Below are 24,578 nucleotides of genomic sequence, written 5' to 3' on the forward strand. Positions count from 1 at the left end.
CAAGGAGGTCCAAACAGTCCATCCTAAAGGAAATCAGTCCTGAATATCCATTGGAAGGACTGATGTTGAAGCTGAAACTCCAATCCTTTGGCCACCTGATGCGAAGAGCTTATTTGAATCCTCATTTGAAAAGACCCTGATTCTGGGAATGATTGAAGGCAGGAGGAGAAGGGGATGACAGAGGATAAGATGGTTGGATAGCATCACCAACTCAATGGACATGAGTTTGGGTAAACTCCATGAATTGGTGATGGTCACAAAGAGTCAGACGCAACTGAGTGACTGAACTGAACTGAACTGACTGAACCTTCATTTTGTTGAACCTTCATTTTGTTGGTGCCCTAGATGAGCACGATCCCTTCCTACCTATGGAGTTAAAACCACAGAGAGGCATTCTTTATCGGAAGGCTTTTTCAAACTGTTAACTGTTTTTGAGAAAGCTCAATCCAAGGGAGAAAAGGCAAAGGAAATCAACAGGTTTCTTCACTCACTCATTCAACTGACGATGAACTGCATTTGTTAAGCACATGCCATGTGACAAGTGCTGTGGGTGGTGCTGGGGAATGACGGGGCGTTACAGAGAACAAGTCTCCACTACCACAGAGAAAACCACACAAAGAAACATAGAGTGCTTGGAGGGAGAGTGTCTATAACAGAGGGTTGACCTGGTTGGAAAGATCAAGAAAGGTAATCAGAGAAAGTGAAGTTTAAACAGATATGAAAGATCTAGAGAAACCATTCAATATCACAGTAATTCAAGTCTATGCCCCAACTAGTAATGGTGAAGAAGCTGACGTTGAACGGTTCTATGAAGACCTACAAGACCTTTTAGAACTAACACCCAAAAAAGATGTCCTTTTCATTATAGGGGACTGGAATGCAAAAGTAGGAAGTCAAGAAACACCTGGAGTAACAGGCAAATTTGGCCTTGGAATGCGGAATGAAGCAGGGCAAAGACTAATAGAGTTTTGCTAAGAAAATGCACTGGTCATAGCAAACACCCTCTTCCAACAACACAAGAGAAGACTCTACACATGGACATCACCAGTGGTCAACACCGAAATCAGATTGCTTATACTCTCTGCAGCCAAAGATGGAGACACTCTAGACAGTCAACAAAAACAAGACCAGGAGCTGACTGTGGCTCAGATCATGAATTCCTTATTACCAAATTCAGACTCAAATTGAAGAAAGCAGGGAAAACCGCTAGACCATTCAGGTATGACCTAAATCAAATCCCTTATGATTATACAGTGGAAGTGAGAAATAGATTTAAAGGCCTAGATCTGATAGATAGAGTGCCTGATGAACTATGGAATGAGGTTCGTGACACTGTACAGGAGACAGGGATCAAGACCCTCCCCATGGAAAAGAAATGCAAAAAAGCAAAATGGCTGTCTGGGGAAGACTTACAAATAGCTGTGAAAAGAAGAGAAGTGAAAAGCTAAGGAGAAAAGAAAAGATATAAGCATCTTAATGCAGAGTTCCAAGGAACAGCAAGAAGAGATAAGAAAGCCTTCTTCAGCAATCAATGCAAAGAAATAGAGGAACACAACAGAATGGGAAAGACTAGACATCTCTTCAAGAAAATTAGAGATACCAAGGGAACATTTCATGCAAAGATGGGCTCGATAAAGGACAGAAATGGTCTGGACCTAACAGAAGAAGAAGATATTAAGAAAAGGTGGCAAGAATACATGCAAGAACTGTACAAAAAAGATCTTCATGACCCGGATAATCACGATGGTGTGATCACTCATCTAGAGCCAGACATCTTGGAATGTGAAGTCAAGTGGGCCTTAGAAAGCATCACTACAAACAAAGCTAGTGGAGGTGATGAAATTCCAGTTGAGCTACTTCAAATGCTGAAAGATGATGCTGTGAAAGTGCTGCACTCAATATGCCAGCAAATTGGGAAAACTCAGCAGTGGCCACAGGACTGGAAAAGGTCAGTTTTCATTCCAATCCCAAAGAAAGGCAATGCCAAAGAATGCTCAAACTACTGCACAATTGCACTCATCTCACATGCTAGTGAGGTAATGCTTAAAATTCTCCAAGCCAGGCTTCAGCTATACCTGAACCGTGAACTCCCTGATGTTCAAGCTGGTTTTAGAAAAGACAGAGGGACCAGAGATCAAATTGCCAACATCCACTGGATCATGGAAAAAGCAAGAGAGTTCCAGAAAAACATCTATTTCTGCTTTATTGACTATGCCAAAGCCTTTGACTGTGTGGATCACAATAAACTGTGGAAAATTCTTCAAGAGATGGGAATACCAGACCACCTGACCCACCTCTTGAGAAATCTGTATTCAGGCCAGGAAGCAACGGTTAGAGCTGGACATGGAACAACAGACTGGTTCCAAATAGGAAAAGGAGTATGTCAAGGCTGTATATTGTCACCCTGCTTATTTAACTTCTGTGCAGAGTACATCATGAGAAACGCTGGACTGGAAGAAACACAAGCTGGAATCAACATTGCCGGGAGAAATATCAATAACTTCAGATATGCAGATAACACTACCCTTATGGCAGAAAGTGAAGAGGAGCTCAAAAGCCTCTTGATGAAAGTCAAAGAGGAGAGTGAAAAAGTTGGCTTAAAGCTCAACATTCAGAAAATGAAGATCATGGCATCCGGTCCCATCACTTCATGGCAAATAGATGGGGAAACAGTGTCAGACTTTATTTTTTGGTGCTCCAAAATTACTGCAGATGGTGACTGCGGCCATGAAATTAAAAGAGGCTTACTCCTTGGAAGAAAAGTTATGAGCAACCTAGATAGCATATTCAAAAGCAGAGACATTACTTTGCCAACAAAAGGTCCATCTAGTCAAGGCTATGGTTTTTCCTGTGGTCATGTATGGATGTGAGAGTTGGACTGTGAAGAAGGCTGAGCGCCAAAGAGTTGATGCTTTTGAACTGTGGTGTTGGAGAAGACTCTTGAGAGCCCCTTGGACTGCAAGGAGATCCAATCAGTCCATTCTGAAGGAGATCAGCCCTGGGATTTCTTTGGAAGGAATGATGCTAAAGCTGAAACTCCAGTACTTTGGCCACCTCATGCGAAGTGTTGACTGATTGGAAAAGACTCTTGATGCTGGGAGGGATTGGGGGCAGGAGGAGAAGGGGACGACAGAGGATGAGATGGCTGGATGGCATCACGGACTCGATGGACGTGAGTCTGAGTGAACTCCGGGAGTTGGTGATGGACAGGGAGGCCTGGCGTGCTGCGATTCATGGGGTCGCAAAGAGTCGGACACGACTGAGAGACTGAAGTGAACTGGTCTGAACCAGGCAAAGGGAGAGAGGTAGTGGCTGAGGAAACAGAGAAGAGGGCTCCCTGAAGAAAGCAAAGGCAATGAGACTGCGCGGCAGGGAGGAGCTGGGACTTGGGAAGGGAGGCGTCAGCGTGGGTGTGGCTCCCATGCGTGGCGGGGCCCCAGGGCGCCCGCAAGCAGGTGAGGGCCACTGCGGGTTCCACTTCATCAGAGCTTTGTTGTTGTTGCTCATTTGTGTTTAAATTCTCTCCTACATTTTCCTTTTAACCATTCAAAACATATAGGAAATACAGCCAAAATTTTCTAATAACTATAAATGGAGTATAATATATAGAAATTCTTAATCACCATGTTGTACACCTGAAACTAATGCAATACTGTCCATCAATTATACTTCAGTTAAAAAATAGAAAAGATTTATTTTCCCCTTGAAGCCCGAATCTGACTTTATAGAAGTACAGCGGACAGACAGACACAGTGGGGCTCGCAGTGCAGAGGCTGATCTTGAATTCAGAGACTCCTGGGCCATAGATATCCACGGCACCCTCAGCACCTAGAAACTTCTCTAAGCCCTGCCCCTGGGGATCGAGCAGGAGGAGGGAGAGGGTTTATCTGCCAGAAGCCGGAGAGCCTGTTTGGACCTTCTCTGCTCCTTCCTGCTTCCCAGCTTGGCCAGGAGGACCCCCGAGGAGGTGCCTCCAGGGCGCCTCCTACAGGCTCACAGAGCTTACCGGCTCCTATGGTGCCCACGGCAGGCTTTTCTGAGCATCAGAACCGTGTGTGGTTCTCTGTTACGGGGTCTCATATATTTGGCAAGAATCAGGAACCACCTTTTCAACTTCGTCAAGGGCAGTTTTTGCTTTGACAATAGAGAAGACAGGTAATGTCTGAGCGCAGTCTGCTGAATGCTATAACAAAGGTATGGACGGGATCAGACTGTGATACAGCTGAAAGGCTTCTGGGGTTGGGGGTGGGGGCATTGCCTCTGGCTAGGAGCAGCCGTGCCAGTTTACTGCAGTGAACCTCAGAACACTGTCACTTCTATACACGCCTTGCTGCGGAAGGCTGAGAACAAGCGAGGGGGCGTTCGGAGCCTCGGACACTCGAGCTAATTACCACTTGGTAGTGTAGAGCAAGAAAAAACGTCTGAAGGATGTTTTGAGACATAAGCGATAGGCTCTTTATGTTCTAATGCATCCTTTCTATTTTCCTTGGCTCTTTTACACTTCAAACATCAGTCAATACAACTCTCACTGTTCTTCATTTCAGCTGTTAAAGAAGTCTTCCTTGCCACATGAATCATATGACTTTTTTTGTATAAATCTTATAAATGGGTGAAAAAAGAGCCTGTTTATTTTTCTCACTTCACTTTTTTGCTTTTTAAATGATACCCTGAAGAGAAAATCAAATATCCTAGAACACCTAGTGCTTTCAGAAGCAGACAAAAGAAACACAACTTATTTTCATCACCCTGTGAAACTTTCATTTCTATGAAAGTCACTTTTCTATGATTCCCTTGAGTTCTCCCATCTTGGAGTAATCACTATTTGTTCCAAATCTTAATCATACCAAATCTCCTGGTCACTTTAAAGCTGTGATGAATGCTGGCTGAGGGATAGCAGAGCAGTATCAACTGTTGAAAAGCCATCTTTCCATTTTTGTGGGAAAAGGCAGAGTATAAATAAATACACCATATAATTAATTATCTCATCCTAACAGTAACATGGTATAAGAATCTCTTTTTTATATGACGATGCAGATATAAAGTGATGGATTTAGCATTCAAACTGTCTCATGCGTTACGTTGGTAAATACTGTGCTTTTCTCTAAAGGAACTATACACCTCACTGATAATTATCAGCAATAATTCTTTGCGAAACGTTTACTGTTTATTTTATGATTATCCTTTCTGTCGCAAACACTCTAAAAGGGAACATCCTGTGGGTGCTGAGGGCCCGAATGGTGCATTTTAAGCGCGTCTCCTACCCACGCGCGTCAGTCAGCTCTCCAACCCCTTTCCTCCCGTTGCTCCGCCCTCACATAGGCAATTATAGAGCCGAATCCTCACAGCAGGCGAGTCATGGGCGCAGCTGGTTCTTTCTTGAAGTGGTCTCTCACAATTATAAGGAAGAGGGCACAGAGAATGATTTGCGATACTGAGACCAAGAAGTTAAGGATTTCCAGTACATTAGAAAATTGTCTGTAAGGCGGACACAGAGACCAGACCCACGGACACAGAGAGGGGAGGGAGACGGTGGGATGAAAGGAGACAGGAGCACGGGAACACACACACTGCCAGGTCAACAGAGCCGGAGGGGCCCTGCTGCGGTGGGGAGCGCACATGCCGGCTTGGCGAGAACCCGCGGGTGGCACACCCATGGCCCATGCACACTGATGCGCGGCAGAAACCAAAGCAACACTATAATGCAACTGTCCTCCAACTACAATGTATTTTAAAAAGACTGTCTCTAAACTAAAGGGAGCAGGAGAAGTGAGGGCGACATTGGTGACAATCTCTTTAGACCCCATTTTATCAGCCATCTCAGGTCAAAATATACTTGGTTAAGTGCTCGTTTCACAACTTAGTTGACAAATACAGAATGCACACAGGGATTCTGCAGGAATACCACTTAATACCATACGGGTGATGAGGACGTGTGCAGGGCTCTCCCTTTGTCCCTGTCAAGGCGCTGACCCTGTGGGACGCGTAGGCGGGTCTGGGACCATCTCCCACGCGAGGGAGGTGGCTGCTTGTATGAGCGCCTTAGCTGCTGACAGCTCTAGGTGTTAGAACACGGTTTTGTGCACTGAGCCCGAGACTGGTGTCCTACACAGCTATTCACTCCTAGCTCTGCACTGTGGAGTGTCTGCTGTTGGACCGTTTGAATGGTAACGCAGTCTCTTCTCTTCTCTCTGGCCTCCTGAAGGCGATGCTGCCTGGGCGTCAGTGGGATCACTTCCTTTTCTGCTCGGGGGATGCTGGACAGTCTCGTGACTTTAAGTAGCATCTACACACTAGTACCAGCAGCCACGCCCTGGCTTCTGAACCTCAGACACATCCGCCGGGATGTCTCACAGCACCCCACGGCCAGCAGCCCCGCACCTGCTGCTCGGGAGGCGTTCTGCCCCAGGGAGGGTGGCTCTGTCCTCCCGCGCGGTTCTCCAGCCTCAGGCCCCCTGTCCCCTGCAGTTACAAGCCCGCCAGCCGCCTCCTCGCCGGCCGGCACGCTCTTCCTCGGGGCTGGCGCGCTCAGCCCCTGCCCCTGCGACGTTCTTTCCCAGGTGGCTATACCACGGGCTCTCTCCCTGCCCTCCTCCAAGGCTGTGATCTCCTCTCCGGTGAAGCCTTCACAGCTTACCCTGTTTAAACATTAACTCAGGCTCCCAGCAATTCCTGTCCTCTGCCCTAACTCTAGGTTCTTCCACAGAAATTCTCTGTTTATATAGTTTACACACGCATTCTGCTTATTGTTTGTCTTCTCCCACTAAACTTCACCTCCTGAAATACTTTTTCCACTGCTGCACCTCAGACACCCGGCACACTGCCCAGTGCATAATAAGAACTTAGTAAAAAGTACATGAAAAAAGACTAGAGTTCCACAGAGCACCCTTTCTGCAGGTCTGTGTCGGACGATACACAGGCCCCGAGAGACTCATTTTCCTCTAAGTTTAAAGCTTCCCAAACACCTCTGAGTCCCTGTGCTCTGCAAGATCAACACCAAGATCAGCAACACCCCTGCTCCCCACTCCTGGCTCGTCACCAGCGTCACTCTCCCTTTCCCGGGCACCTCTTCGTCTGGACTGGGCACAGCAAGCCTGCCTGGGACAGTCCGCGCTGGCTCGGGGAAAGGGGACGGGATGTGCAGGAAGGGGTGACGGGTTCAGGCCAGCCTGCCGGGCGTTCTTGCCTCCCTCAAGCCTTTCCTGCCCCGATCTCACTGTCCACAAGCCCGGGGACCAGCTGGCACACAGCAGGCAGTCGTGGAGACTTCCAGGCAGTGCAGGCGACACTGTGCTACATACTTATTTCTTACAGTGTTATTTTTTTTAAAGTTCATTGAAAAAGAAGGTCATCATTGTGGGTATTTAATTAGTTCTTAGGTGATACAATTCCCTACATGATTAGACTACCAAGGTAATTGGATACTCTAATTATTTCACCTTAGCTATTTAGTCTTCTGGAAATGAACAAAGACATGAAACTATTCTGAAAGTTTGGAAGATCGTGGAGGAATAGGACAGGGAGACCACTTTCTCCCCCACAAATTCATCAAAAGAACATTTGAACGCCGAGTAAATTCCACAAAACAACTTCTGAATGCTGGCAGAGGACATCAGGCAGCCAGAAAAGCAGCCCATTGTCTTCGAAAGGAGGTAGGAAAAAATATAAAAGATAAAAAGAGAGGCAAAAGAGGTAGGGACAGAGCTCTGTCTCAGGAAGGGAGTCTTAAAAAAGAGAGACGTTTCCAAACACCAGGAAACACTCTCACTGCTGAGTCTGTGGCAAGCCTTGGAAGCACAGAAGGCAACATAACAGGGAGGAAAAATAAATAAATAGTTAGAACCCACAGATTACGAGCCCAATGGTAACTCCTCCAGTTGAGAAGCAGCGCAGACGCCTGCATCTGCCACTCGCAAGCGGGGGCTGGGCAGGGAGGGACGGGCTGCATTGCTTAGAGTAAGGACCGGGCCTGAATGCCCCAAGGGCAATCTGAGGGAACTAACTTGAGATAGCAAACCAGACTGTGGGAAAGCTACCACGTGAAAAGCCCTGACCTGAGACACCGCCAGGACCATGCACAGAACAAAGGGCTGAGCAGAGCTAGCTGGCTGCAGGCCGGTCTATCCCCCTCAGGTGACAGGCAGGCGAGGGCAGCCAGAGCCAGAAGGCGGCAATCGCGTCCCCATAGAGGCATTATCTACCAAACTGCAAGCAGGCTTTGTTGCTAACCAAGACTTCTTGGGATTCTGGACAGTCAACATCCACTTGAGAAGGTGTGCTGGTTGTACACCCAGAAAACAGAGTGGCAGGGACGGGAGAGGCAATAAGTCACAGCAACTGCACTTGCCAAACACCTGGTCACCTGAGCTGCTTGGGCTTGGAAAGAGCACAAAACACAGGCCCAACTGAGTCTGCACCTCTGAGGACTACCCGAGTGCCTTAACCTGAGCGGCTTAGACCTGGGAAGTGCATACAACCCAGGGCTGGCCTCAGACAGTTCCCAGGAGAGCAACCTAGAGCCTAAGCAGTGTAGACAGGGAAAGCACACATACTGTGAGTGGGGACAAACCCAGTGTGGCAGAGACAGTGCAAGCACACTCCAGTGTTATTCGTTTGCAGTGTCCCCTCCCTCCCCACAGCAGGACTGAACAAGTGAGTCTAAAAAAGTGTCCACCACTGCCCCCTTGTGTCAGGGTGGAAATTAGACACTGAAGAGACCAGCAAGCAGAAGCTAAAACAGAGGGAACCGCCTTGGAAGTGACAGGTGCAATAGATTAAAGCCCTGTCATTAGAACGACTGAATAGGAGGGGCCCACAGACCTTGAGAAGTATAGCCGGACCAAGGAACCATCCGAAAATGAACCGACCCCACACTGCCCACAGCAACACCAGAGAAAGTCCTAGATATATTTTTACCATTTTTACAATCATTCTTTAATTTTTTTTAATTTTTAAGTCCTCTTTTACTCCTTTAATTTTCATTTTTACTTTGCAAAAAAAAAAAAAGAGAGAGAGAGAGAGGCCCTATTTTTAAAAGCAAACTTCATATATATATATATATATATAAGAATTTTTGTGACTTTTTTCTTTAATATTGTATTTTTGAAAATCCAACCTCTACTCTAGATTTTTAATCTTTGCTTTTTGGTATTTGTTATCAATTTTGTACCTTTAAGAACCCAATCTTCAGTACCCAGTTTTACTTGGGAGTGAGATTACTGGCTTGACTGCTCTCTCCCTCTTTGGAATCTCCTTTTTCTCCACCAGGTCGCCTCTATCTCCTCCCTCCCCCTTCTCTTCTGTACCCAACTCTGTGAATCTCTTTGTGTGTTCTGGACGGTGGAGAACACTTAGGGAACTGATTACTGGCTGGATCTGTCTCGCTCCTTTTGATTCCCCCCTTTATCCTCCTGGCCACCTCTGTCTCCTTCCTCCCTCTTCTCTTCTCTGTATAACTCAGTAAACATTTCTGAGTGGTCCAGACTGTGGAGCGCACATAAGGAAGTGATTACTGCCTAGCTTGCTCTCTCCTCTTTTGATCCACCTCATCTCATCCTGGTCACCTCTATCTCCCTCCTCCCTCTTCTCTTCTCCATGTAACTGTGAACCTCTCCGGGTGTCCCTCACTGTGGAGAAACTTTTCATCTTTAACCTAGATGTTTTATCAATGGTGCTGTATAGATGGAGAAGTCTTGAGGCTACTGTAAAAATAAGACTGAAAACCAGAAGCAGGCAGCTTAAGTCCAAATCCTGAGAACACCAGAGAACTCCTGACTCCAGGGAACATTAATCGACAGGAGCTCATCAAATGCCTCCATCCCTACACTGAAACTAAGCAACAGCCAAGGGCCAACAAGTTCCAGAGCAAGACATACCACACAAATTTTCCAGAAACACAGGAACATAGCCCTGAGCTTCAATATACAGGCTGCCCAAAGTCACTCCAAACCCATTGACATCTCATAACTCATTACTGGACACTTCATTGCACTACAGAGAGAAGAAATCCAGCTCCAGCCACCAGAACTCCGACACAAGCTTCCCTAACCAGGAAACCTTGACAAGCCACCGTACAACCCTACCCACAGTGAGGAAATGCCACAATAAAGAAAACTCCACAAACTGCCAGAATACGGAAAGACCACCCCAAACACAACAATATAAACAATATGAAGAGACAGAGGAATACCCAGCAGGTAAAGGAACAGGATAAATTCCCACCAAACAAAACAAAAGAGGAAGAGATAGGGAATCTACCTGATAAAGAATTCTGAATAATGATAGTGAAAATGATCCAAAATCTTGAAATAAAAATGGAATCACAGATAAATAGCTTGGAGACAGGGATTGAGAAGATGCAAGAAAGGTTTAACAAGGACCTAGAAGAAATAAAAAAGAGTCAATATATAATGAAGAATGCAATAAATGAGATCAAAAACACTCTGGAGGGAACCAACAGTAGAATAACGGAGGCAGAAGATAGGATAAGTGAAGTAGAAGATAGAATGGTAGAAATAAATGAAATAGAGAAGAAAAAAGAAAAATGAATTAAAAGAAATGAGGACAATCTCAGAGACCTCCGGGACAATGTTAAATGCCCCAACATTCGAATCATAGTCCCAGAAGAAGACAAAAAGAAAGACCATGAGAAAATTCTTGAGGAGATAATAGTTGAAAACTTCCCTAAAATGGGGAAGGAAATAATCACCCGAGTCCAAGAAACCCAGAGAGTCCCAAACAGGATAAACCCAAGGTGAAACACCCCAAGACACATATTAATTAATTGACAAAGATCAAACACAAAGAACAAATATTAAAAGCAGCAAGGGAAAAACAACAAATAACACACAAGGGGATTCCCGTAAGGATAACAGCTGATCTTTCAATAGAAACTCTTCAGGCCAGAAGGAATGGCAGGACATACTTAAAGTGATGAAGAAAATAACCTACAGCCCAGATTACTGTACCCAGCAAGGATCTCATTCAAATACGAAGGAGAAATCAAAAGCTTTACAGACAAGCAAAAGCTGAGAGAATTCAGAACCACCAAACCAGCTCTCTAACAAATACTAAAGGATCTTTTCTAGACAGGAAACACAAAAACGGTGTATAAACTTAAACCCAAAACAATAAAGTAAATGGCAAAGGGATCATTCAGTTCAGTTCAGTTGCTCAGTCATGTCCGACTCTTTGCAATCCCATGAATCGCAGCATGCCAGGCCCCCCTGTCCATCACCAACTCCCGGAATTCACTCAAACTCTCGTCCATCGAGTCAGTGATGCCATCCAGCCATCTCATCCTCTGCCGTCCCCTTCTCCTCCTGCCCCCAATCCCTCCCAACATCAAAGTCTTTTCCAATCAGTCAACTCTTTGCATGAGGTGGCCAAAGTAATAATTACCTTAAATGTAAATGGGTTGAATGCCCTAACCAAAAGACAAAGACTGGCTGAATGGATATAAAAACAAGACCCCTATATATGTTTTCTACCAGAGACCCACGTCAAAACAAGGCACACATACAGACTGAAAGTGAAGGGCTGGAAATAGATATTCCACACAAATAGAGACCAAAAGAAAGCAGGAGTAGCAATACTCATATCAGATTAAAAAGACTTTAAAACAAAGGCTGTGAAAGAGACAAAGAAGGACACTACATAATGATCAAAGGATCAATCCAAGAAGAAGATACAACAATTATAAATATATATGCACCCAACATAGGAGCACTGCCATATGTAAGACAAATGCTAACAAGTATGAAAGGGAAATTAACAATAATACAATAATAGTGGGAGACTTTAATACCCCACTCACACCTATGGATAGATCAACTAAACAGAAAATTAACAGGGAAACACAAACTTTAAATGATACAATAGACCAGTTAGACCTAATTGATATCTATAGGACATCTCACCCCAAAACAATGAATTTCACCTTTTTCTCAAGTGCACATGGAACCTTCTCCAAGATAGATCTCATCCTGGGTCATAAATCTAGCCGTGGTAAATTAAAAAAAATCAATTGAAATCATTCCAAGCATCTTTTCTAACCACAATGCAGTAAGATTAGATCTCAGTTATAGGAGAAGAACTATTAAAAATTCCAACATACAGAGGCTGAACAACATGCTGCTGAATAACCAACATATCACAGAAGAAATCAAAAAAGCAATCAAAATATGCATAGAAATGAATGAAATTGAAAACACAATCACCAAAAACCTATGGGACACTGTAAAAGCAGTGCTAAGGGGAAAGTTCATAGCAATACAGGCATACCTCAAGAAACAAGAAAAAAGTCAAATAAATAACCTAACTCTATACCTAAAGCAACTAGAAAAGGAAGAAATGAAGAACCCCAGGGTTAGTAGAAGGAAAGAAATCTTAAAACTTAGGGCAGAAATAAATGCAAAAGAAACAAAAGAGACCATAGCAAAAATCAACAAAGCCAAAAGCTGGTTCTTTGAGAGGATAAATAAAATTGACAAACCATCAGCCAGACTCATCAAGAAACAAACGGAGAAAAATCAAATCAACAAAATCAGAAATGAAAATGGAGAGATCACAACAGGCAACACAGAAACACAAAGGATCATAAGAGACTACTATCAGCAATTATATGCCAATAAAATGGACAACTTGGAAGAAGTGGACGAATTCTTAGAAAAGTACAACTTTCCAAAACTGAACCAGGAAGAAATAGAAAATCTTAACAGACCCATCACAAGCACAGAAAGTGAAACTGTAATCAGAAATCTTCCAGCAAACAAAAGCCCAGGTCCAGATGACTTCACAGCTGAATTCTACCAAAAATTTAGAGAATAGCTAACACCTATCCTAGTCAAACTCTTCCAGAAAATTGCAGAGGAAGGTAAACTTCCAAACTCATTCTATGAGGCCACCATCACCCTAATACCAAAACCTGACAAAGATGCCACAAAAAAAGAAAACTACAGGCCAATATCACTGATGAACATAGATGCAAAAATCTTTAACAAAATTCTAGCAATCAGAATCCAACAACACATTAAAAACATCATACATCATGCCCAAGTGGGCTTTATCCCAGGGATGCAAGGATTCTTCAATATCTGCAAATCAATCAATGTAACACACCACATTAACAAATCGAAAAATAAAAGCCATATGATTATCTCAATAGATGCAGAGAAAGCCTTTCACAAAATTCAACATCCATTTATGATAAAAACTCTCCAGAAAGCAGGAATAGAAGGAATATACCTCAACATAATAAAAGCTATATATGACAAACCCACAGCAAACATTATCCTCAATGGTAAAAAATTGAAAGCATTTCCCCTAAAGTCAGGGACAAGACAAGGGTGCCCACTCTCACCACTGCTATTCAACATAGTTTTGGAAGTTTTGGCCACAGCAATCAGAGCAGAAAAAGAAATAAAAGGAATCCAAATTGGAAAACAAGAAGTAAAATTCTCCCTGTTTGCAGATGACATGATCCTCTACATAGAAAACCCTAAAGACTCCACCAGAAAATTACTAGAGCTAATCAATGAATACAGTAAAGTTGCAGGATATAAAATCAACACACAGAAATCCCTTGCATTCCTATACACTAATAATGAGAAAATAGAGAAATTAAGGAAACAATTCCATTCACCATTGCAATGAAAAGAATAAAATAATTAGGAATATATATACCTAAAGAAACAGATCATGGCATCTGGTCCCATCACTTCATGGGAAATAGATGGGGAAACAGTGGGAAAAGCGTCAGACTTTATTTTTGGGGGGCTTCAAAATCACTGCAGATGGTGACTGCAGCCATGAAATTAAAAGACGAAGAAAAGCATATTCAAAAGCAGAGACATTACTTTGCCAACAAAGGTCCATCTAGTCAACGCTATGGTTTTTCCAGTAGTCATGTATGGATGTGAGAGTTGGACTGTGAAGCAGGCTGAGCGCCGAAGAATTGATGCTTTTGAACTGTGGTGTTGGAGAAGACTCTTGAGAGTCCCTTGGACTGCAAGATCCAACCAGTCCATTCTGAAGGAGATCAGCCCTGGGATTTCTTTGGAAGGAATGATGCTAAAGCTGAAGCTCCAGTACTTTGGCCACCTCATGCGAAGAGTTGACTCATTGGAAAAGACTCTGATGCTGGGAGGGATTGGGGGTAGGAGGAGAAGGGGACGACAGAGGATGAGATGGCTGGATGGCATCACTGACTTGATGGATGTGAGTCTGCGTGAACTCTGGGAGTTGGTGATGAACAGGGAGGCCTGGCATGCTGCGATTCCTGGGGTTGCAAAGAGTCGGACATGACTGAGTGACTGAACTGAAAGAAACAAAAGACCTATATATATAAAACTATAAAACATGGTGAAAGAAATCAAAGAGGACACTAATAGATGGAGAAATATACCGTGTTCATGGGTCGGAAGAATCAATATAGTGAAAATGAGTATACTACCCCAATGCAATCTGTAGATTCAATGCAATCCCTATCAAGCTACCAATGGTATTTTTCACAGAGCTAGAACAAATAATTTCACAATTTGTATGGAAATACAAAAAACCTCGAATAGCCAAAGCAGTCTTGAGAAAGAAGAATGGAACTGGAGGAATCAACCTGCCTGACTTCAGGCTCTACTACAAAGCCACAGTCATCAAGACAGTACGGTACCAGCACAAAGACAGAAATATAGGTCAATGGAACAAAATAGAAAGCCCAGAGATAAGTCCATGCACCTATGGACACCTTATCTTTGACAAGGGAGGCAAGAATATACAATGGAGAAAAGACAATCTCTTTAACAAGTGGTGCTGGGAAAACTGGTCAACCACTTGTAAAAGAATGAAACTAGAACACTTTCTAATACCATACACAAAAATAAACTCAAAATGCATTAAAGATCTAAACGTAAGACCAGAAACTATACAACTCCTAGAGGAGAACACAGGCAAAACACTCTCCGACATAAATCACGGCAAGATCCTCTATGACCTACCTCCCAGAATATTGGAAATAAAAGCAAAAATAAACAAATGGGACCTAATTAAAATTAAAAGCTTCTGCACAACAAAGGAAACTATAAGCAAGGTGAAAAGACAGCCTTCTGAATGGGAGAAAATAATAGCAAATGAAGCAACTGACAAAGAATTAATCTCAAAAATATACAAGCAACTCCTGCAGCTCGATTCCAGAAAAATAAACAACCCAATCAAAAAATGGCCCAAAGAACTGAACAGACATTTCTCCAAAGAAGACATACAGATGGCTAACAAACATGAAAAGATGCTCAACATCACTCATTATCAGTGAAATGCAAATCAAAACCACAATGAGGTACCATTTCACACCAGTCAGAAGGGCTGCTATCCAAAAGTCTACAAGCAATAAATGCTGGAGAGGGTGTGGAGAAAAGGGAACCCTCTTACACTGTTGGTGGGAATGCAAACTAGTACAGCCACTATGGAGAACAGTGTGGAGATTCCTTAAAAAACTGGAAATAGAACTGTCATATGACCCAGCAATCCCACTGCTGGGCTTACACACTGAGGAAACCAGAATTGAAAGAGACACGTGTACCCCAATGTTCATTGCAGCACTGTTTATGATAGCCAGGACATGGAAGCAACCTAGATGTCCATCAGCAGACAAATGGATAAGAAAGCTGTGGTACATATACACAATGGAGTATTACTCAGCCATTAAAAAGAATACATTTGAATCAGTTCTAATGAGGCGGATGAAACTGGAACCTATTATACAGAGAGAAGTAAGCCAGAAAGAAAAACACGAATACAGTATACTAACGCATTTATATGGAATTTAGAAAGATGGCAATGATAACCCTGTAATCAAGACAGCAAAAAAGACACAGATGTATAGAACAGTCTTTTGGACTCTGTGGAAGAGGGCAAGGGTGGGATGATTTGGGAGAATGGCTTTGAAACATGTATAATATCATATGTGACATGAATCACCAGGCCAGGTTCAACGCATGATACAGGATGCTCAGGGCTGGTGTACTGGGATGACCCAGAGGGATGGTATGGGGAGGGAGGTGGGATGGGGGTTCAGGATGGGGAACACGTGTACACCCGTGGCAGATTCATGTTGATGTATGGTAAAACCAATACAATATTGTAAAGTAATTAGCCTCCAATTAAAATAAATAAATTTGTATTATAATAAATAAAATCAGTAAGACAAAGGGAAAAAAAGAGAAAGTTTGTAGTTTAGACTATTAGATTTACATCTTTTACTCATTTAAATTTTCCGGTATTTTTCATGGCAATGTATTTGCATGTAGACATAAATCTCTTCTGACTGTAGACTGCTGAAAAAATTCTAATTCTGGTACAGTGAATGGAATAGGTTATTTCTTTAGAATATATCAATGTGGTAACGAAGTAGGATTTTCCCTATAATAATTAGACCTGGAAAATGCCAAGAGGAAATAAATTCTTAATAGCTTCTGGACCCTGAATATATTACCATATGTGAAATAGATCACCAGTCCAAGTGCAATGCATGAAACAGGGCATTCAAAGCCAGTGCACTGGGACAACCCAGAGGGATGGGGAGGGGAGGGAGGTGGGAGGGGTTTCAGGATGGGGGACACTTGTACACCCATGGCTGATTCATGTCAATGTATGGCAAAAACCACTACAATATTGTAAAGTAACTAGCCTCCAATTAAAATAAATAATTTTAAAAAGGAAAGATTATGAAACAAAATAAATGTTTAAAACTAAAACAGATGCTAATTATGCCTTCAAAAAGTGAAATAAAAATTAGTATAAAATTATTAAATCATGTTTATTTTTATTGTGCAGCAGAAAAGAAAATATAGCAACATTTACTGTTCTCTAAAGCACTCAGTTTTACTCAAGTTTGATTTTTGCTATTTTCTGAAAAACAAAACAAAAACATCAACAACAAAAAAAGTTCAGCTTAAAAAACCCTCAAATAAAATTCTTTATACAATCTTGAACAAAAATGAATGTGGATAAATACATAAGTAGGAATATAAAATATGAAGATACATAATTCAGTTAACTAAGCCTATGAATAAATTAGATAACTGATATTAGACAGAAACATTCTTTTATATAACCGCTTCCGTACTGGTTTCTTTTCTACTGTAACAGCTTGTATTTCTTGTCTATGATGGGCATGGGTACGTTTCAGTTACATTCAGTCGCTCAGTTGTGTCCAACTCTTTGCGACCCCATGGACGGCAGCAGGCCAGGCCTCCCTGTCCATCACCAATTCCTGGAGTTTACTCAAACTCATATCTATTGAGTCGGTGATGCCATCCAGCCATCTTATCCTCTCCTCCCGCCTTCAATCTTTCCCAGCATCAGGGTCTTTTCAAATGCATCAGTTCGTCACATCAGGTGGCCAAAGTATTAGAGTTTCAGCTTCAACATCAGTCCTTCCAATAAATATTCAGGACTGATTCCTTTAGGATGGACTGGTTGGATCTCTTTGCAGTCCAGGGGACTCGCAAGAGTCTTCTCCAACACCACAGTTCAAAAGCATCAATTCTTTGGCACTCAGCTTTTTTTATACTTCAACTCTCACATCCATACATGACTACTGAAAAAACCATAACTTTGACTAGACGGACGGACCTTTGTCACCAAAGTAATGTCTCTGCTTTTTAATATGCTGTCTAGGTTAGTCATAGCTTTTCTTCCAAGAAGCAAGCATCTTTTAATTTCATAGCTATAGTCAGCATCTGCAGAACACCCACAAACTTCAAGCTTTAAATATCTGAACCAGTTAAGATATTCTGGAAGTAGTATTGCATAGTTACATTGTAACACATTTATCTGGAGCCATGCCCAATGGATATTTTTTTTCTTGAGACCTGTTTCTATTCCTAACAAGATTTTCAGAATTTCTTCAATGTTGAATACTTCATGGAGTATTTCAGAGTATTAGTCATTGATTCCATTTATCTGAATCACAAATTTTAGTTTTCTGGCCTGGAGTTCTGTTTTAACTGGGCACATTTCCCAGGAAATAATGAGTATTTGCTTAAACACACAGTATCTGTGATCTTTTTTCCTTTGAGATTCTTTTATAGGAGAACCCTTTGTTATTAATAGCATGGGGCAAAAGTTCTGTAAGTGAGACTGATTGGATAGCTTTCCTTTTTAAATTTCCTAACAAATGGCACATGGTATAACAAAATACCCACACTCTCCAAAGATGTAATTGAAAAATCCTTCAAGAAATCAGACAATGTTCAGTTCAGTTCAGTTGCTCAGTTGTGTCCGACTCTGCCACCCCATGAATCGCAGCATGCCAGGCCTCCCTGTCCATCACCATATCCCAGAGTTCACTCAGATTCATGTCCATCGAGTCAGCGATGCCATCCAGCCATCTCATCCTCTGCCGTCCCCTTCTCCTCCTGTCCCCAATCCCTCCCAGCATCAGAGTCTTTTCCAATGAGTCAACTCTTCGCATGAGGTGGCCAAAGTACTGGAGTTTCAGCTTTAGCATCATTCCTTCCAAAGAAATCCCAGGGCTGACCTCCTTCAGAATGGACTGGTTGGATCTCCTTGCAGTCCAAGGGACTCTCAGGAGTCTTCTCCAACACCACAGTTCAAAAGCATCAATTCTTCGGCGCTCAGCCTTCTTCACAGTCCAACTCTCACATCCATACATGACTACTGGAAAAACCATAGCTTTGACTAGACGGACCTTAGTGAGCAAAGTAATGTCTCTGCTTTTGAATATGCTATCTAGGTTGGTCATAATTTTTCTTCCAAGGAGTAAGCGTCTTTTAATTTCATGGCTGCAGTCACCATCTGCAGTGATTTTACATAAGAATAATCCACATAGGACACAATCATCCTTACATCAAGCCAGAAGTGAGCTCAGCCTCCCTTCTCTGTCACCATCCAAGTTAAATGCAAAGTCTCTGTGTAAAGTCGTGCTTTTCATAGCATGACTGTGATTTCTGCCAGTCTTGCACTTGAATCTCATTTTCAGCTCTTTGTATAAATGGACAGTTCCCTCCTCACCCAAATATTCTCAGAAGGCTACCTGGAAAACTGATACTCACAATGATGACTTTCTTTTTGCAATGAACTTAAAAAAAAAAAAAAAAAGAAAACACCAGTACTTATATGTGGTGTGGGGAGAAAGGGCTGGAATTGAGGGTGATCCTCGAAGAGGGCTTCAGCCTTACGTATAAAAGGTCTCATTGTTTGTGAGACAGATGAATAGACATATTATCACATTAAGTTGAAACAATTCACATCCCTGCACCTTCTCTCTGCTCTAGGCTGCCTGCTGCCCATGTCCCGGCGTCACCAGGTCCTTAGAATCCTGCTCCCGCTGCCCCCTCTTGGGGTTAATATTCTATTGTATTTCCTTTGGATCAAGAGACTGTATGAAAATACATGTCTGTTTATATATGTTATGAACCCTGCCTTTTAAATTAAGTACATCAAACTTTCCTGTTTTTTATTTCTAAGCCTGCCTTGGCCTCTACAATTCCAGTGTGAGTCTAGCACTTCAGAGCCCGAAAGCACATTTATTTCCTCTCTGACCCCCTCCTGCTGCAGAGTCCTAGCTGCTTCCTTCTGTTGTGCGGTTCAGCAAAGCACGCCTTCCTGGGGAGCCTCTGCCTCCAGTTCAACCACTCAGCTCCCTCTGCCCCATTACCCAGCCTTGAGGGTAATGTGGACATCTGCCGGGAAAAAACAAATAGAAAACAAGCCTCTCTTATGAGACAGAATCGCCTTAAGAGCATTGTCTCATAAGAAGGCAAAGCAAGAGTTGGAAATAGTATTTTTATAATAATTTTATGTTAAAAAATAAGTGACTGGATCGACAGGAAAGAGCACCTACAATAGCTTTCTAATTTGTCTTCTTTATCTCTCTTCTCTCTCAGATCCACCTGTCATAATGTCATTATCAAGACACTGATAAAAGAGACTTGATTTTAAAATATAATTGCTCTGATGAGAACCTTTGTTGGGTCAATATTATCTACCAAAGCGAGTCTCAATCCCTTAGCCTAGTGCAAAGATTCTTTTAAAATTTGGTGCATCCTACTTTTTCAAGTCCATCTGCATTCCCGGAACCAAAGAGTCCACGCTGTAGTCATGCAAAATGACCGAGCAGCAAACAGTCCCTGAAGCTGCCAGATGCCGCCACTCCCCTGCCTTCTCTGTCCCTATGCTTGCTGACAAAGGCCTGTGGCCGCCTCTTCACTCGCTGAACTCCTATTGATTCTCCAGCATTCCTCCTCTGTAAAGGCCCACCTAAGAATGACTAGCTACTCCCTCCCCTCTGCATCCTTGAGCGTTAGGCGCAGATAAGTATGTAATTTATCACAATAAATTCTGATTTATCCTGTACAGGTCTTTCTTTTTTTATAGCCTATGAGATCCTTGAAGGGCAAGATCATACTGTGTTCACTCATAATCTCGGTGACTAACATGGAGTCTATTAACACATTTAATGTTCATTTTACCAGTGAATGAATCATTCATTCATAGTGAATCAATCATTCATTCAGAGAATGACCAGACTGAAAACCACAATCACAGAAAACTAACCAATATAATCACCTGGACCACAGCCTTGTCCAGCTCAGCGAAACTAGGAGCCGCACCATGTAGGCACCCAAGATGGACGGGTCATGGTGGAGAGTTCTGACAAGACGTCCACTGGAGAAGGGAATGGCAAACCACATCAGTATTCTTGCCTTGAGAACCCCTTGAACAGTATGAAAAGGCAAAAAGATAGGACAACGAATGATGAACTCTCCAGGTAGGTAGGTGCCCAATATGATGAGATGGTTGGATGGCATCACCGACTCAATGGACATGAGTTTGAGTAAATACTGGGAGCTGGTGATGGACAGGGAGGCCTGGCGTGCTGCAGTCCACGGGGTCACAAAGAGTCAGACACGACTGAGCGACTGAACTGACTGACTGAAAATGATCATTTTGTACTCTCACAAGAAAGACTTGCTCTTATCACTATTATTAATAAGCTTTTGAAAGGACTCTGCTATCTCAGTCACAGAAGGGACCCTGAGAGATCACTAGGGTAATTTCTCCCTGATCCTTACATTTCAGGCTGCTCAATTCTCAGAGGATTTCTCCAACCTACCTATCTCCCTGGAATACTTAGTATTCAGTATTAGATAGCAATTACTAAGTTGCCCACCAGCTTTACTGTTGTGGGAAACCCTTAATTTGTTGTCTCATTCTCCTCAATCCTCTTTCAATCCTTCTGTCAACTGGTCAGCAATTAAGGGTCAAAAATGGGCCACCCCACTTGGTATACAGTACTGAATTCAGGGCTCTTCTTTCTCCATGTTGTTGGAGATCTCGGAGCAGGAGAGAAATTCAGGATGAGGTCAAATAAGGACATATGAATTAGAGAAAGGGAAAGTTCATATGGCACGATTAGAAGGGAAGGGTGATGGACAGGTTGTCAGGTAACAGTTCTAAGGAAAATAAAAATATAAAAACAGAAGAAGAGGATGGCTAAAAGGAACATACTGTAATGGTTCCCACCTTTTTTTCTGAGAATGAAAATCTCACTCATAAGCTTGTGGTAGAGACAGTTGTCTGGTGCAGCACTCACTCTGCTAACAGACCCCAAGCTCACATTGGCAGCAAGTCCAGTAAGGACGCACTGGCAATTTCTCTGGTCTTCTGGGACTGGAACTAAGTACTGGCAAGTAAGATACAAGTGGAAGTGATACGTGGGGCTTCTGGAAGTGCATTCAACATGAAAATGTGCTTTCTTAGAGTTTATTTCTTCCGGTTGTGTAGAATGCAGATGTAAAGACCGATTTCAAGCAGTCATTTTGGACTGTGAGGAAACATACTCGGGAATGGTAGAGTAAGACAGAAAAAGTCCGAATCCCTGACACTGAGACCCACCGCACCTGCAGAGCCATAGCGGTGGAACCCACCTGGACCGCCTACCTCCAGATCTCCAGTGTATCAGAGAAATCAACATCTGTCTTATGTTTGGAGAAAGTGGAAATAGTGACAGATTTTAGTTTCCTGGGCTCCAAAATCACTGTGGATGGCGACTGTAGCCATGAAATTAAAAAATGCTTGCTCCTTGGAAGAAAAACTATGACAAACATAGACAGTGTATTAAAAAGCAGAGACATTACTTTGCCAACAAAGGTCTATATAGTCAAAGCTATGGGTTTTTTCAGTAGTTGTGCATGGATATGAAAGTTGGACCATAAAGAAGTCTGAGCACCGAAGGATTGATACTTTGCAACTGTGGTGCTGGAAAAGACTCTTCAGAGTCCCTTGGACTGTAAGGAGGTCAAACCAGTCCATCCTAAAGGAGATCAACCCTGAATATTCACTGGAAGAACTGATGCTGAAACTGAAGCTCCAATATTTTGGATACCCGATATGAGGAACTGACTCATTGGAAAGACCCTGATGCTGGGAAAGATTGAAGGTATGAGGAGAAGTGGGTGACAGAGGATGAGATGGTTGGATGGCATCACCAACTCGAGATATCTGAGTTTGAGTGAACTCCAGGAGACGGTGGAGGCCATTTCCTGTCTTTCTGTGCTGCCTCCATACGGTGGCAAGAAATCAGACACGACTGAGCAGCCGGATTTTCACTTCTTACAATGACCAACACTTCTGAGGTTTCAAAAATTAAAATAAGGAACATTTTAAACTGAAAGCTGTAAATGATATATACTGCTATGAAGGGAAACTACATTGGTTTTTCTATGTTGCTTTTTTGATTAGTGTGATGCGTGTGTGCTCAGCTGTGTCTGACTCTTGGTAACTCCGTGGACTACAGCCTGCCAGGTTCCTCCATCCATGGGATTACCGCAGCAAGAGCACTGGAGTGGGTCAGCTCCGCCTCCTTCTGCAAATCTGCTTTTGGGACCTTGCATACCTTAATCCTCATCCCTGACCCTCTGGTGACTAGACTTGGAACCTTGAGGAAGTCATACTCTTTTGACCTCAGTAAGATGAGAATGTTACTGGACACTAAAGTTCCTTCTGGCACTAAAATTCTGTGCCTTTAGTCGTACATCTCCTTCAGTGGCTTTCTTAGTGCACTGCTCCAGTCTGATTTCTGTGAACTCAAAAGCTGTTAAAAGAGTTAAAATGAGTTAGTAATGTAGTCCGTCTAGTCAAGGCTATGGTTTTTCCAGTAGTCGTGTATGGATGTGAGAGTTGGACTGTGAAGAAGGCAGAGCGCCGAAGAATTGATGCGTTTGAACTGTGGTGTTGGAGAAGACTCTTGAAAGTCCCTTGGACTGCAAGGAGATCCAACCAGTCCATTCTGAAGATCAGCCCTGGGATTTCTTTGGAAGGAATGATGCTAAAGCTGAAACTCCAGTACTTTGGCCACCTCATGAGAAGAGTTGACTCATTGGAAAAGACTCTGATGCTGGGAGGGATTGGGGGCAGGAGGAGAAGGGGACGACTGAGGATGAGATGGCTGGATGGCATCATGGACTCGATGGACGTGAGTCTGAGTGAACTCCAGGAATTGGTGATGGACAGGGAGGCCTGGCGTGCTGCAATTCATGGGGTCGCAAAGAGTTAGACACAACTGAGCGACTGACCTGAACTGAATGTAGTTCTTATGTGGCTACTTATGACATGACATGACTAATAAACATAAATCCCATAGAAGAATAGGACAGATAATGCTGAAAGCACCTTTCTCGTATGTTTCCATAATGGCCTTTCCACGAGCATAACACGGCATTCCTCGAGGTACACGTGTTTGGTTTTACACTTGTTCCTTACGGATGCGGAGCCCATGGGAGTGGAGGAGGGGCAAGAAACTGCATCTTCCTGGTGCCAAGCACTGACTTGAATACAGCAGGTGATTTTGCTGAACATATGAGTAAGTGAAGGAAGATTTGTATAAAAAATGACAGTCCTAAGAGAAAATGATAGCTAGTTTTACAACTGGTAACTTGAAATCTTGTCTCTTTTCTTTGTAACACAGATTTTAATTAATTTGTGATGTTTTCATGAGTCAGAAAAACTTGAGAAATTCTTGATAATTTTTACAAGCTTTATTGGCTTTTAGGTTGTTGCCAGATTAAAAGAGTCATCAAGAAAAAATAGGGGGGCACGCTTCAGGCTGTCTTGGATCAAACGCTACTGTTCTGTCTCTGGACTGTGGCCTGTACTCAGGGTGCCTCCAGGAGGCTGGGAGGATGGTCAAGGATGCGAGGACTGTGTCATCTCTGAGGCCTCTGGCTGGGAAACCCCACCTAAAGCCCTTCTCCTAGTGAGGGTAGACCAGGGCCATCAATAAGAACCAGGGGCCACCCTCACTTCCTGCAGTCCTGCACACCATTGGAACGAACGACACGTCTCCTCACACACCTTCCTAACAAAGAGCAAGTGAGTAAAGTGACAAAGGGTTCATGGCTTTAATCCCAAACACAAAGGTATTTCCCTGTTCTTTGCCCTAGACTCTGTTTCTACTCCTGAGTAGGGATAAGAGCAGCTGCTCCCTGAAAGGCAGGCACAGAGCCCCTGTCCCTTCTCCTGGTCCCCAGGCACAGAGCCCCTGTCCCTTCTCCTGGTCCCCAGGC

General features: G+C 43.1%; 1 protein-coding gene across 1 annotated transcript in view; it reads right to left on the bottom strand.

Moving 5' to 3' along the window:
• CAMK4 (calcium/calmodulin dependent protein kinase IV) overlaps window positions 1-24,578 on the bottom strand; it is a 279,671-nt gene that overhangs the window by 31,974 nt on the left and 223,119 nt on the right. The window lies entirely within an intron of this gene.

This window comes from Oryx dammah, unplaced genomic scaffold (assembly GCF_014754425.2).
Source record: "Oryx dammah isolate SB20612 unplaced genomic scaffold, SCBI_Odam_1.1 HiC_scaffold_5, whole genome shotgun sequence".
Taxonomy (NCBI): Eukaryota; Metazoa; Chordata; class Mammalia; order Artiodactyla; family Bovidae; genus Oryx; species Oryx dammah.